Source organism: Hydra viridissima, unplaced genomic scaffold, assembly GCF_058129835.1.
Source record: "Hydra viridissima isolate aposymbiotic clone 2 unplaced genomic scaffold, HvirCarnegie_v1 scaffold_4, whole genome shotgun sequence".
NCBI lineage: Eukaryota > Metazoa > Cnidaria > Hydrozoa > Anthoathecata > Hydridae > Hydra > Hydra viridissima.
Genome location: NW_028324303.1, coordinates 7,751,382 through 7,765,000, shown reverse-complemented (window position 1 = coordinate 7,765,000; position 13,619 = coordinate 7,751,382). Strand labels below are relative to the sequence as shown.

At 27.9% G+C, this 13,619-nt stretch overlaps 1 long non-coding RNA gene and 2 pseudogenes across 2 annotated transcripts; 2 read left to right on the top strand and 1 right to left on the bottom strand.

The window, feature by feature from the left end:
• The window catches only part of LOC149889657 (uncharacterized), a 2,384-nt pseudogene extending 832 nt beyond the window's left edge, over positions 1-1,552 (bottom strand).
• A 497-nt stretch (positions 1,553-2,049) lies between these two features.
• LOC149889656 (uncharacterized) lies at positions 2,050-4,165 on the top strand (annotated as a pseudogene). Its single transcript, XR_016451565.1, has 7 exons — positions 2,050-2,139; positions 2,325-2,517; positions 2,722-2,821; positions 2,939-3,305; positions 3,402-3,594; positions 3,732-3,891; positions 3,997-4,165. The product of XR_016451565.1 is annotated as an uncharacterized LOC149889656 (transcript).
• A 544-nt stretch (positions 4,166-4,709) lies between these two features.
• Positions 4,710-5,856, top strand: LOC145192353 (uncharacterized). The gene is made up of 2 exons (XR_016451566.1): positions 4,710-5,509; positions 5,685-5,856. It is a non-coding gene; the product is annotated as an uncharacterized LOC145192353 (long non-coding RNA).
• The last annotated feature ends 7,763 nt before the right edge of the window (positions 5,857-13,619 follow it).

The following is a 13,619-nucleotide window of genomic DNA, read 5'->3' as shown; positions in this document are numbered from 1 at the left end:
CGACGAGCATTCTCTAAATTTGATTTTCGAAACTCAGCACTACTATCACATAAAATCCGTATTGGTATTGATAAACTTAAAAAATGTTTATATGTATGCAAATCAATGATGTCTTTTAACACTATCATGCCGTAATATAGTAAAAAAGAACGTAATTCTGTTGCTTTCCATCTATCTAAATCAGAGAGAGACCTAGGCTGTCTAGCAAATTCACTGGGCAATTTTCCATTTAGCTGCAATAAACTGTTTGAAATTTGGTCTAACATGTTTAAAGAAATTTTTCCATGATTAGTTCCTTTAATCCCACCCTTAAAAAAATATAGAATTCTCCGAGTAGCTCCTAAACAAACAAGGTGTATATAGTCCAAAGTAAACATGTTTATAAAATCAAGGGAATTTATTTCAGTGAATATAGACTTTTCATGTTGGTGACATCTTCCATTGTGATCTCTGTTAGCATAAGTATAATCAAGAAATTCAATATTTGTACGCAAATCTACATTTACTTCTATATGAGAAAAAACAATTCGATTTAATATACATCTTCCAACAATAGTACATCGTTCACAAGAATGATAACCGGTATGATTAACTATACCTTTTAATAAGGAGCGAGCAGGGGCATCACAAATAAAAGCATAAATTTGAACCATGTAACTTTTGTCATTAACTACAAATGGAGAGCTTGTTAGTATTTTTAATTCATCTGAAAAATCTTTTAAAAATAAATGACATTTAGGTTTAATTGATCCACAATACATTCCAATCAAAAACGGATTGTAACCTTTAATAAGACCAACAATAGGCCACAGCTGTGTAGAGCTGGATTTGTACAGTGGTAAACCATCTATATTAAAGCTTAAAGAAATGTTAACATCAAGAATTGAATGATAAATTATTTGATTAGTGATCTGTTTTTTTAATCCAAGATATATATGATTTCCACCATCAACATTTTTGGAACAAATACTTCTTTTTGTTTTTAATAAGGTTCTACAATCCAAAGGCACTTTAAACTTATATTAAAAAAATATAGCTAAAATTTCATTAGTGCATTGTCGTGTACAGTTGTTTTTAAGTGACCATTCCTCAATTTTTGAGCATAACACTAGATCATATTCTATTTTATTATCAGATATCACATACCTAGAGTCAGAAAGACTGTTACTACTTTCCTCAAGTGCTGAATTTTGAGATAAATTATGATACTTAAGATCATCACTCTGAGATTTTGGTAACTTAAACTCATCAAAATTAGATTCAATGAAATCATTATTAAATTCTGTTTCTACTTCAACAGTCGGATAATTATCGCTTTGGGCAACTAAAAATTTTGATGATTATTTCCAAACTTTTCTAGAACTGCATTTCTTTTTTTTCTCCATATACTAAAATAGCAGTTTTTATCTCATTTACATTTCATAAATATATAGTTAAAAAACTTAATTCATTTAAAATTAAAAATTAAAGAGCATATTATAAAACATGCTTTTTAAAAATACCTTGAATTTGGTTGAGATTGTTTTCTTGCAACTTTTTCTTTGCTACTCATTACAAAGAACATATGCACAAAAATCTTTGTATTACATTTTATTTATAAATTACAGTAACAAATATAAAAACTACAAATTAGAAATTAATAGTTAGAAATGTTCTAAATTGTTGTTAAAATTGAATAATTTTATTTTAATACTTTATAATAAAGTGTGTATTACAAATACTAAAAAATTTAAAATTTTATACACTAAATAAAATAAAAAAAGAAACTGCTTTTATATATATATATAAATATATATATATATATATATATATATATATATATATATATATATATATATATATATATATATATATATATATATATATATATATATATATATATATATATGTACATATATTCTTACATATATCATTTTTTTCAGACAAAAATGAACAACAACAAAAAAAGATTTGCTTTTGTCAATATATTTTCCTACTAAATTTTAAAAGGTGAAATGAATTTTTTTGTGTAAATTTACAGTCATTTTAGAAATTTTTAACCCTAATCTTTCACAATTTACTTCGAAAGTTAAGGAGCTGCTCTCAATTATGAATATTAGCAAGAACAGTCACAAGGAAGCGATCACAACCTAATACAAGGTAAGTTTGATGAGAGAACAGTTTTAAGATAAATTCTTCATTATAAATGTTGCTAATAAATTTTTTTTTATATTTTATTATATAAAGTCTGTTTGTTTATATTAACTGTAATAATAAACAATCTTATATGTTGACATCAGAAAATCTATGGGTCATTTTTTCATATTTTTTTTTTTTGATTTTAGCCCAATAAAAAGACTTTATTCTGTAGTGACTATCATTGAAGATGAAAAACAAAAGAAAATGACTGTACCTGTGCATTGGGTAGATGAACTCAAAAGTATTGTATATTGGCCTCCGAAAGACAAAAAACAAGTAAACTACTATATTAGTAATTGGGTTTCACCTGATAAAGGGTGGGGAGAGTATATAATGCGCGTGTAATTGATTCGTAGAATTTATAAAACAAGAATTTATAAAACAATTTATAAAACAATGTACCCAAATGATACTAAAACATAAAAATGGCAATTAAAAGCATTAGTCACCTGTATATCATATAACACAGTTTCTATTTTTAGAAATGATTTATTCTAAACATATTTGCATGTTAACATTATTCTACGAATCAATTACACGCAGTTATTGTTAAAAATAAATCTTGACAAGGGAACAAAGGAGATGTGTGATATTTGCATGAAGTTTGACTCTGAGTCTTCAAATTCCGATTTTCAAGAAGCAGGTATTTTGTAAATTTAACACACATGCTTTTAAACTTTAAAATGTTTTTTTAAAATTAGATTTGTCAGTTTTCTTTATTTAGGTACTTTATTGCAAGTACCTTATTAAATTAATACAGTCTTGTGTATTTATTTTTTAATATCAATTTTAGAATGCAATAGTGAAACATATTGCAATCGTCTTTGGGTTAGAGAAAGTAGTCCTGACATTACAGTTGAAAAGGTTGCTGAATCGCCATTATTTTCTTTAACATTATTTTGTAAATCTCCTAGCAAACATCCTAAGATAGTATCTACTCAGAAATATCAAGAAGAGAACGTTTTGAATTCAAAATCATATCAAATCAATAAAAGTCAATCTAGTTTGTCCTCTGTTTGTCAACATGATTTGTTTTTGGAACCAGTTCAAAAAACCATTCCAAGGGATTGGTGGTACTTTTTTTTATGATGAACCACCAGCTAGTTTTAAAGCAATGGATAAAAGGCATATGTTAATATTTATTGAACCTTGTATTGAAACTATAGAATCTATTGAGTTTATATAAAATTTTTATTAAATTAGTTCTAAATTATTTATATTAGGTTTTCAATATGCAATATTTATGGAGTTAGCAAGTTTAAAATCTGAAATAAAAAATCTTTATGTTCAATGGAAAAGCTGGGAAGAAGAACTGAGCCTGAAGAAACCTTATTTTATATTTGTAAATCAAATGATATAAGAGAGTTTGATGAAAGAGAAACATTTTTAAATGATAAAGAAAAGTTTCATTTGTTGGTATGGTTTTTATATATAATAATGTATGGTGCTTTTCTAAATAAATCTAATTGAATGGCATTGTTAATTTTATAATCTTTTTTGTCAATTAAAAAAATAGTAGTGATATTGATAATGATATTCTATAACTTTTGTAGGTCCGTCAACTTAAACAAATAGGTGGTAGCTCAATTTCAGCCTCAGTTAATAAAGTTTTAGATGAAACTATGTCTAAAAGTGTTCAATCGCTATTTAACAAAGCAGGGAGACATGGCAAAAGATCATTTAGAAAAACATTACTGTATAAAGCTATTATTGGTAATTTTTAAATATTGATATAAAATTTTTTTCTTGTGGAAGTGAGTGTTTATGTAACCGCTTTTGTATGTGCTTTAAAATGCATAAATTTATTTTATATTTTAGAAACATTAGTGTCACATTCAACAAAATCTGTTTTGGTTGATAAGTTAATAGGTGACCATTTGAAAAGAGCTCCAGATCGAATAGAATAACAAATAGTTTATTTAGTATTTTTATGTTCACATTATAAATGAATACAAAATAAATAAACTTTAAAAGTCTTAGTGTTACACCTAAGTTTCTTTTTGTTAAGGACTTTTTTTTTGGATAACATAAGTTATTTACTTAACTTATAGATACAAAATGTTTTTACTCAGTGGGCACAAGAATGTTTTGCAAATGTTTAGTAAACGATTAATGGTCGCTTGAGCAAGATTTATGTTTAAAAACAGTAATAAACGTTTTAATAGTATTTTTTTTCTCAATTGATTTATTATTTTACAAGTTCTTTAAGAAACGTTTTTTTATAGAGTGGAGTGTTTTCATGTTTTACCACGACTGTTTTTTTTTACAAAAAAAATTTACTTAAAGAGACAAAAAATTTATGTGCACACAAAATTATCCCAAATAATCTGTTTGTCCCAGAGATATAACTTTTTTGTAAATTTGTAAGTGATATATATGTGTGTGTGTGTGTGTGTGTATGTGTGTGTGTGTGTGTGTGTGTGTATATATATATATATATATATATATATATATATATATATATATATATATATATATATATATATATATATATATATATATATTTATATATATTGCATGTAATTTTTTTTTTAAGATTTCATTTTAAGTATTTAAAAATGACCACCTACAAAGAAAGACATCATTGTAGAGTCCTTAATACAGCTTTTTAAAATCGAGTATAGTAAAGAACCTGTTAACTGGCACCACACTCCAATGCGTTGTGCATCTCGCCACGGTCATAGAAGTTGATTTGTGAAAGAGATAGTTAGATCCAATAATAACAGAAGTAACTTCTTCACAAATTGAGTTGTCGACAGCTGGAATTGCCTACCAGGTGAGATGGTAAATGCTGAAAGCCTAAATGCCTTTAAAAATCAGTTGGACTTATTCTAAAAAATCCGCCACAGTGCCGCTAAGGCGCTCTATGCAACACAATAATGTTGCATTGTGGTTAACTATTTTTTTTTTTTTTAAATTTACTAAAAAAGTAAAATTATTATTCGCAATTATGAGTATCAAAGGTGCAAACATAGTTACAAGCAAATGAATGCAAGGTATGTTTGAGTTAAAAATATTATGTAGATAAATTTTTTAATAAATGTATGAAGCTATTTCTATTCATATTTGAATGAAACAGTGCAACATATCACAGTTATTTGCACATAAGAGAAGCAAGTCCTATTTTTAAAGTCCAAAAAGTTGCTGAATGTAAGTTTATCAAAGAATATCATCTGGTTTTATTAAACATTTTATGTAAATAAATATTTTTTATCAAGTTTGAAAGTATTTCCAACGCTAATAAACAGTATATGAAGTTTTTTTTCATCAAGCTTAAAAAACTACCCAAGAAGCATCACTTGAATTTATTGTTATGAGAAACTTTCATCAGGTTTTTTTTTTTTATTTTATTACATAATCAAATTATAACAAGGTTAAAAAAATTGTTAAATAAACTAAAAGTAAAGTGTAGAATTTACCATGAGTATAAATGTGTGTTCAAGTAACACCCTTTATATATGCTAGTTGGAATCCATAAAAGATTTCTATAGTATTTCTGTTTTTAGAAACACTGGTGTCACATACAACGAAGTTCGATTCGGTCGATAAGTTAAAGATCATTTGAAGAGAGCTCTTGACAGAATAGCATAACAATTATTTTATTACGTGTTTGTAGACTTATTTATAAATGTATGCTTTTTTTTGTATGCTTATATTATAAATAAACAGAAAATTAAACTTTTAGAAATTTATTAAATTATCGAGATCAAGGCTGTTGCTCCTAAATTTTCGTTTGTAAAAGATTTTTTTTCTGTATAACATAAGTTATTTACTGAAATTACTTATACTTAAATAAATGCATTTAGGTTAATTCTTGAAAAGGTTAAAACGTTTCATTTACACATAATAAAAACCCATCAAAAAACGTTTTTGTGAGAGCCTTAAAAAACGTTCAAAAAACGTTTTTAGGAAAATGTCCGGTCACCGTTTCATATGAACGTTCAAAAAACCTTTAAAAAACGTTTGCAAAACGTTCTTGTGCCCACTGGGCTGTTACTTTTACCGAGACCCCAGCCTGGTGGTGCAGCAGCAGCAATAGTTTTTGGCATTCGACCATACTTGTACAATGTTAATGATGGTGCAAATTCACTATTTGCATTTACGCAAAATAGAGTTGTAAGGTTTTCCTTATTGCTGTTGTTTCATTCTTCATAAACATTTCTTCCTCTAATGCCAATTACTTTTCCAGTTTTTAATGCTAACTCAAATCCAATTTCGTCTAACTTAAAAACACGAGATGGATCATTAAGGTATTGCGCATCATCGCCTAATAATTCATTCACCTCATTAAACCATTTTCTTATCGTTGCTTCAGTTATAAGACCTCTAGCTCTACTAATATGCTCTGCTCGTTTTTGTGATAATTCCTTATGACGGCGCATAAATTTGTAAAACCAGTTTTTAATGGGGATATCATCTTTAAATGGGGTTTTTATATCTCGCTCTTTAACTATTTTTTGTACTGCCTTAATTAATAACTTTTTTGTTACCGCAAATCCCATTTTAGCGCACTGCATTAACCAAGCAACCATTCATTTTCTATTTCTTCTCCAAGATTTGATTTAATGCCAGAGTTTTGCCGTTTGGGTTAGCTTTTACCAGACAATTTGTCGTGTAAGGTAGTTTCAGGAACATTAAACTTTTTGCTGACACAAAGTTTTTTCACCTTTATTTAAAGCTCAATGTGCTGCATGCAGTTGTTCTTCTGAATACAAAAGTTTTTTTTCGAATATTTTTATTCTTTTTTGATTCTTGCATCTTTCTAATCGAATTCATTTCACATAATAAATAAATTATAAAAAACATATCAAATAAATACTCCCTAGGGTTAAATTACCTTTAATTGGTAATTTAGTTTAACTTACATGGTTTTTTAGAGAGAAAACTTCACAAAATAAAACACTTCCGAAAAAATATTTTTGTAAACGGTAAGTGCTGTTATAATTTTCGTAATCACCTACCGTGTAAATGATTAAACAATGTTATATAAAAAATACTAATATTTTTTGATAAGATTTAAAATATTCAATGTTTTTATTACTATTTTAAACTTTTATCGAAAAAGTTATATAAATTTTAAGCAATAAAAAAACTAGACAAACTTTTTTACTGTTAAAGATTTTCTTAAGAAAATAATAAAAAATCATTTGCGGGTAAAAAAACATCTCAAATCTTTAAAAATATATCTATTTAAAAATATATTGTTAGTGAAATAAGTTAGTTTTATATAAAACAAAATTAAAAAAATAAATTTAAAAAAAAAACATAAACAGTTAGCTGATTTTTTCAAAAATCACGGTAGGTGCTTCTTCACGGTAGGGGGTACCATGACCCTTCATAATCTTATGAGATCTTTCATCTATAAGTAATCCGAATAAGGATTTCTTATAGATGAAAGATCTCATTTTTCTTATTTTTTTCTATGCATGTTATGTAAGACTTACTAATCCAACTAATATTCCTACAAAGAAATGTTAATTTATTTGAAAATGAAAGCATATTTTATGATGATAACATTTTTATGTCGAAAGACTCTGTTAGGCACAAACAGTAACTCAACTTTGAATTTGCTGATATATATATATATATATATATATATATATATATATATATATATATATATATATATATATATATTTAATATATGAACTTCAATAAATACGAATTCTCTCAATACTAATTTTTTATTTTATCTAAGAAATTTTCGCTAGATTATTGATACTAGCATCTTCAGCTTTAATTACAAATATTATTAAATTAAATTACAAACAAACATTAACGGTAATGTCACGTTTTAATGGCTTCTTTAAACTTCGCTTTAGTTGGGCTTCTTTAATATTTCGTAGGTATAAAAAGTATGGCGTCCAGAATTGCGTTTTTACGTATTGACCGTCATCTAAATTCATACCTCCATTTTTAGGTCCGCATTTGCTGAACTGAATTTCGATTGCCTCTCGAACTTTTCTTTCAAATTTTTTGGGTTCTACTTTTAGCGTCTTTACTTGATCCCATTTTATATTACCTGAACATTTAATTTTATGATGGCCAATTGCATATTGTTCTAATTTTTCTTCAAAAACATTTTTTTGGTGTTGTTTTGTTCTTGTTGCTATTTTCATTTTTGTTTCACCGATGTATTTTTGTTTACACTCGCATTCTATTAGGTATACTCCGGGATGGCTATTTGATGGTAGTTTTGTTTTGTTGCGCGAAGTTAGTAAAGATTTAAGATTTGCACTGGATTTAAAGACTGCCCTGTAACCTGCTTTCCTAAAGATTTTTCGAAGTTTTGGTGATAATACTGGGATCCACGGTAGTGATATAGTTGGCATAGTTGCTTTGTTGTTAGATAAAACTATTTCATTATTTGAGTGTCGTTTTTTTATAACAATATTTGCAAGGTCTTGTAATTTCTTCTTTTCGTATCCATTTTCAGCAAACACATTTATTAGGAAATCGATTTCTTTATTTAAAAATTTTTCAGAGCAAATTGATAAAGCTCTATGAATAAATCCTTTAAATATTCCTTCCAAGATTTTTGGATCGTGGTTTGAATTGGGCTTAACCTGAATATTTGTTATTGCTTTTTTTCGATGTATGTTAAAATCATATTTACCTTTTTGATTATTCGTTATTTGGATGTCTAAAAAATTTAATCTTTTATTTTCATCTTCCAATTCAATTGTGTATTTGATGGCATGATGTTGACTGTTTAATATTTGTTGAAAACGGATGGCATTATCTTTATTTGTAAATCTTGCGTGGCTATCATCTACGTACCTGAAAAACGATTTTATTTCTAACGGTGGATTAGAATGAAGCGCAATATTGATTGCTTTATTTTCAAAAAATTGCAGGAAACCTTCCGCAAGTACTACCATGAGTGAAAGTCCAGCACGAGATTTTTGCTCAGAAAGACATTAAATTTGTTGCTCTTTCTCACACGCAAATCACACACACACACACACACACATTATGTTATGATATACACACATATTATGTTATGATAAATTTGTTATAGTAATAATAGAAATAATGATAATAACACAATAAATATATACTTCATGGTATTATAAGATTATATTACATTACAATATTATAAAATCAAAAGTATTAAAACTTAAAATAACTTAAAATTAACATAAGATTATGTATTTTGGCTGATGATTGCCGGCACGCCGGTATGACACTTTAAGTACCAAAAAAGTTGTCATCCTTTGCTGTATCTATGCATCATATAAAATTTGTAAAAGATATCCAAAACTATTTATATAAAAATTTAACTCAAGATGATTATGAATCTGTCGAAAATGTTACCGAAAAATCCCGAGAAAAAATGTTTTTTAAATCTAAATATCGTCTGATCAAAAAATTTAATATCTTGAAAAATATAAATTTAAAAGAAAAAGCTGAGACTCCTTCAATTCTTAAAGATGTTGTATTAAACCTATGTGAAACGGAAATACCTGAAAACCACAGGAATCTTTTAGAACTAGGACCAAAATTTGTTCCAACTATACAAAATATACCCTATTTAGACATTATTTCAATAACAGAATCCACTGCCTTAAAACTAGAGTATTGCAACAAAATTGAGAGTTCACAAGACTTACGCAGAAACGTGTTGAGGCAACTTAAAATGCTTAAACCGCAAAAAAACAATAACTTAAATTATAAACAGAGGGAAGCATTAAAACAAATAAAAGAAGACAGAAACATTGATATATACTCTTTTGATAAAGGAGCAGGCTTTGTTAGAATAGAACACAACAAAGCCATTGACAAAATTCGTCAAGAGATTGGCAAAACAAAGATAATTAAAGAGGACCCTACCATTTCATTTGCTACTAAAATTAGAACTTACCTATCAAAATTGAATAAAAAAGGGCGATTTACCAAAAAAGAATATGAAAGTCTTTACCCAAGCGACCCAGTACCGCCACGTATGTATGGTGTAATTAAAGCGCACAAACCGGAAAAATCATACCCTATGCGATTAGTAGTTTCAACCATCGGGACACCAAGTTATGGAATATCACAATATCTAGTAAATATATTTTTACCAATCTTAGATAAAAACATAACAAAGTTAAAAAATTCGTCAACTTTTGTAAAAGCAGCTAAACTTTGGAATATATCAAATGATGAAATACAAGTATCTTATGACGTTGTCAATTTATATCCATCAATTCCTCTGGGAGAGGCTACAAAAATTCTTCTTGATATGTTAGAGCACTTCTCAAATTTAAATAAACTAACAAAACTAAGCGTTTCAGAAATAAAATCACTAATAGAACTGTGTTTATATAAATGTTATTTTTTATGGAATGAAGAAATTCATGAACTTGTAGATTCAGGTCCAATAGGACTTTCACTCATGGTAGTACTTGCGGAAGGTTTCCTGCAATTTTTTGAAAATAAAGCAATCAATATTGCGCTTCATTCTAATCCACCGTTAGAAATAAAATCGTTTTTCAGGTACGTAGATGATAGCCACGCAAGATTTACAAATAAAGATAATGCCATCCGTTTTCAACAAATATTAAACAGTCAACATCATGCCATCAAATACACAATTGAATTGGAAGATGAAAATAAAAGATTAAATTTTTTAGACATCCAAATAACGAATAATCAAAAAGGTAAATATGATTTTAACATACATCGAAAAAAAGCAATAACAAATATTCAGGTTAAGCCCAATTCAAACCACGATCCAAAAATCTTGGAAGGAATATTTAAAGGATTTATTCATAGAGCTTTATCAATTTGCTCTGAAAAATTTTTAAATAAAGAAATCGATTTCCTAATAAATGTGTTTGCTGAAAATGGATACGAAAAGAAGAAATTACAAGACCTTGCAAATATTGTTATAAAAAAACGACACTCAAATAATGAAATAGTTTTATCTAACAACAAAGCAACTATGCCAACTATATCACTACCGTGGATCCCAGTATTATCACCAAAACTTCGAAAAATCTTTAGGAAAGCAGGTTACAGGGCAGTCTTTAAATCCAGTGCAAATCTTAAATCTTTACTAACTTCGCGCAACAAAACAAAACTACCATCAAATAGCCATCCCGGAGTATACCTAATAGAATGCGAGTGTAAACAAAAATACATCGGTGAAACAAAAATGAAAATAGCAACAAGAACAAAACAACACCAAAAAAATGTTTTTGAAGAAAAATTAGAACAATATGCAATTGGCCATCATAAAATTAAATGTTCAGGTAATATAAAATGGGATCAAGTAAAGACGCTAAAAGTAGAACCCAAAAAATTTGAAAGAAAAGTTCGAGAGGCAATCGAAATTCAGTTCAGCAAATGCGGACCTAAAAATGGAGGTATGAATTTAGATGACGGTCAATACGTAAAAACGCAATTCTGGACGCCATACTTTTTATACCTACGAAATATTAAAGAAGCCCAACTAAAGCGAAGTTTAAAGAAGCCATTAAAACGTGACATTACCGTTAATGTTTGTTTGTAATTTAATTTAATAATATTTGTAATTAAAGCTGAAGATGCTAGTATCAATAATCTAGCGAAAATTTCTTAGATAAAATAAAAAATTAGTATTGAGAGAATTCGTATTTATTGAAGTTCATATATTAAATTTATTCAACTCTCATACAAGATGTCGTCATTTAAAATATATATATATATATATATATATATATATATATATATATTTAATATATGAACTTCAATAAATACGAATTCTCTCAATACTAGTTTTTTATTTTATCTAAGAAATTTTCGCTAGATTATTGATACTAGCATCTTCAGTAGGGATTGCAATCCCGCATTGCGGGATCCCGTAATCCCGCGGGATCCCGCATTAATTAGCGCATGCGAGATCCCGCAAAAACTACTGCGGGATCCGCGGGATTTGCGGGATTTTGAAACAACTGCTTTTAAACAAAAAAGGTCAATTATTTTAAACAAAAAAGACAAAAGAGATATCAAATTAAAAGTGTTTAATGTATTTGTGAAACAAATCAATTTAAAAATTTATCTTCAGCTATTAAAATATTTTTCTCAGCTATAAATATAAAAACATCATTCAAAAATAAGCAATTATTTAGCAAAACATTAGTCGAACTCGTTCAAATTTTTTTTTTGTTTAATTAATGATTATGTTGAAACTTTCGCTAATGAGTATGTTGAAATTTTTGTTAATGAGTATGTTGAAAACGTGAAATTGAAAACGTGCGTGTATAATTGTAAAAAATATACTTTTAAAAACAACTTTTTAAAAAGTCTTTAAAAATTATTTACATCAAGATTTTAAAACAAAAGTACTAAGCATGTCGCAAATTAAAACTATATGGAATTATTTTAAAAAAAGTGATAATGAAGAAAATGCGAAGTGCATTTTATGTTCGGCTATTTTAAAAATTAATCAAAGATCAACTAAAGGGTTATTAATCCATTTAAAAACTAAACGTGGCACCGATTTAAAATCAAACGTTTTACAACAAGACGGAGCTTCAACTTCAAAACAGCATGAACCAGTTGAACTAGAGCCTAAAATATACATCGACTGCGAAGACGAAGAAGTAATTCCATCGAAAAATATAATGCAAAAATTCACATCACTAAAAAAGCAAAATCAAAAGTTTTCAATAACGTTTGACGAATGGACATCACAAAATAGTCAGAGATACTTAAACTTAAATTTACATATGGAGGCGAAACACTTTAATCTTGGATTGATTCGAATCCAAGGATCGTGTAATGCAGAATATTGCGTCAAGTTAGTTTCAGAAAGGCTAAATAGCTTCGATATTGACCTCCAAGAAGACATTATTGCCATGACCACTGATAGAGCAAGTGTGATGGTGAAAGTCGGTAAAATGATGTCTTGCTATCAACAGCTATGTTATGCTCATGGAATACAACTTGCAGTTATTGATATCTTATACAAGAAAAACAGCGGAGAAGTCGAAGAATCGTTTATTACATATGAAAATTGTGAAGAAGAAGATGAATGTGGTAAAACTGAGGATGATGAAGTTATAAATAAAGAAAATGGTTTGACAATGATTTTGGACCGAGCATCAGCTGAATTGGTTAGCAATTACAAAGATCTCATAAAAAAAGTGAGAAAGGTTGTAAAAATATTTAAAAACTCTCCTGTAAAAAATGATACATATTTACAGAAATATATCGTACAAGAACACGGGAAAAAGCTTCAGTTGATTCTTGATTGTAAAACTAGGTGGGACAGTATATTCGATATGTTAGAAAGATTTCATAGACTAAAAGTGTGTATTGAAAAAGCCTTAATTAATGTTGGGTCAGAAATTCGCTTCACACAAGAAGAGTGGTCCCAAATCAATAACTTAATTATTTGCCTGGCACCACTAAAACTTAGTCTCGAACTTTAATGCAGAAGAGAATCGAACCTTGTCACGGTGGAAACAACTTTT